Source organism: Taudactylus pleione, unplaced genomic scaffold, assembly GCF_031769625.1.
Source record: "Taudactylus pleione unplaced genomic scaffold, aTauple2 ptg000017l, whole genome shotgun sequence".
Classification (NCBI taxonomy): Eukaryota; Metazoa; Chordata; class Amphibia; order Anura; family Myobatrachidae; genus Taudactylus; species Taudactylus pleione.
The window spans coordinates 17,678,852-17,681,590 of NW_028284419.1; positions in this window are offsets into that span (position 1 = coordinate 17,678,852).

Genomic DNA, 2,739 nt, shown 5'->3' on the forward strand with positions numbered 1-2,739 from the left:
CAGTAAAGAATGCCAGCATATCACACCAATTTTGGGGGCATCACATCCTGTTACCCCATACGCAGAAATATGGCTGTGGTGTTTGTTCCCACAGCCATTCTGTGGAACCATAGGCTTACTCAGGACTGCATCAGTCAAGTGATCTGCAACCAATGCCAAAGCTTCATAAACAGGTGCTGCAACATTTTATGCAGATGCTTGTGTTTGCAAAGCCACAAGTGGGCATCTCAATACAATAGCATTTTCACATAGCATCTGTGTGCACATATGCAGCATTAGCATACAACTATGAATCAGACTTAGTCTCCTCCAATGGCTTTCAGAATATGATAATCATTAGAAATACATGCGCATAATGCATTTTCCTTCTTCTTACCACCACTGCTGGGAAGCTATGTTCAGTAAAACAGCGGTAGAATATCAGCTTTTTGTCCCTTGAGGTGCAAGGAAGGTACAGGTCCATGGCCAAAGGTCTCATTTAGTCTTTTATAGCTCAATCTCCAATTAAATACTGTGATTAAATACTGTGCACAGCAAGATTTCAAATTATACAGAGATTTGACTGATTCTGCCTCAAATTTTCAGCACCAGCAAATGGTCTTGTCCTTCCCATAGGACCTGGAGGTACTGTAGTAGTTACCCTGGAAACAGAAGTGATTACTCCTTCAGGACAAAGGATTTTACTCCACGCTATTCTCAGTATAAGCCATTAAATGGGTTTTCATCAGCCCTCTGAGGTGACATTGAACCAATTCATTCATGCAAGGCATTTTCACATGGAAATCAACAGTCTATTCTCCATGCTGTAGAGAAGACATTCCCTTACCTCCACTGCTCTGCAGGAGGCTTAGTTCTACATGCCTATCACAGCTTAACAGCAATTAGTTCATTATTTTTGTATGGTGGCCTCAGTTCACCGGTCCCACAAAAAGATAATGAAAAGTGTTAGTTATGTATGCAAATTCTTCTACAGTAATTTCAGGTAGCTAAAATGAATGATCGAAAAAGTAACAGGTTTTACTGTAATGCTTTAAGAGAAGCTGTAATCAATGCAACAGAATAAAGTGGTCCTAGTATGGACAGAAACCACAGAAATTGGGCAATGATGAATTACATAAAATGACATTCATAACTGCAGAAACAGGCATGTCAAAAATAAAAACCTGCTGTGCATCTATACAACACATTATTTACATAACAGATCCTATAACTCTATGCAGATCAGTTTCCATTCACCAGTTCCCCCGACTCAAGAGCATTCGTAAAATGTGACTTTCAGGGTAGAAGGTTGCCTCTGTACCCTCTGCATAATATAGTAAGCAACACCCTTTCACTCAGTACAAGACCTTATTCACATGTAGGTTGCCATATGCTCTCTGCTGGGCAGCAACTGGGTTAGCATCTTGCCTGTCTCATGTACTGCTGTATCAGATGGAGGAAGCCTTCATGGGAGAGAGCATAGTGCACTGAGGGTAGGGAAAAGAAAACCCAAACTAGAGTTTATGCTGAGCGAATGCAGCTAACCTGGGCTCCACACACAAAGTACAGATGCACATTTGAGACACAGAAAGAACTGTAATAGACTGAACAAAATCTGTAGGTGCAATAATGTCAGTGTTATATGTTGAGCATGTACGATGCTACTGTAGTTGGGATTCGGCAAAGGGGACACCTGGCAGAATCCCAGCATCGGCATCCCGATGGTAAGTAGCAGGGTTAGGATTAGGGTTCGGGAGTGAGGCACCAGGGGAGGGACAGATAGTTATTCTAATCCTTCTCCTACCCTACAGACATGAGCTGGTATCCTAATCCTGTTGGGATGACGGAGTCAGGATTTTGACCGCCAAGATCCCGAGCGCCAGCATCCCATACCCAACCCCTGTAGTTATGTTGTTGTAACATAAGAAATACTATTTTATTATATCTGCATTGTGATTTTGGGTTTTATGCCATCGCAACACATTAATTACTGTAGAGGACTATGAAAGATATGTTGGTTAATGTGATGAAAGCACTGGAGTAGGTGTAGCTTAATGAATAGTGTACAATGCATGTAGGGCCACATACAGCAATAGTTACAGTATAATATAATGCCCAGTCCTCCTTTAATACAGACAATATACTAATGCAAAATGTACTTTTCAATATATAATTTTACTTTCAGCTTCTTTGACCTGCTACACTTTGAACTTTAAACCTGCCACATTCGACTGAGATCAAAGCATTTATCATTTCATCTGCTATTTTCAGCAAGTAGGGCAGCAGGTGCCTTGTAACTAGTCTCTGGCAGTCATGTTATACCTGTAGGAGAGCGAAAAACCCTAATGGGGCCTGCCCATGGGGGGAATTCAATTCAGTGCGCTGTAGATAGTGCCAGGAGTAAGCTATATTATCTATTCAATTAAGCGCGCTGTTTAGTCCGGCAGACGCCAAGTCGGAGAATGCTGGTTCTCACGACTTAACCTGGGTGTTTAGTTGGAGAATGACTGTTCTTGCAACTAGAGTGCTGGCCGCGAGAATAGCCTCGCAGACGGCACCTTAGTCTGATTTCTCCACGCACCCTCCTCAGGAGGGTGCGAGAAGAAAGAATTTAGTCATCCTAATAGCATGCTGAATTGAGTACTTCCAGGGGCTCCCTCCTGGCACTAAGTGCACTGACTTGAATCCTCCCCCATGAATAAGGTAGGCACAAACTCTTGTAAGTGACAATGAATTGCAATCATAGGCTGACATTCTAGA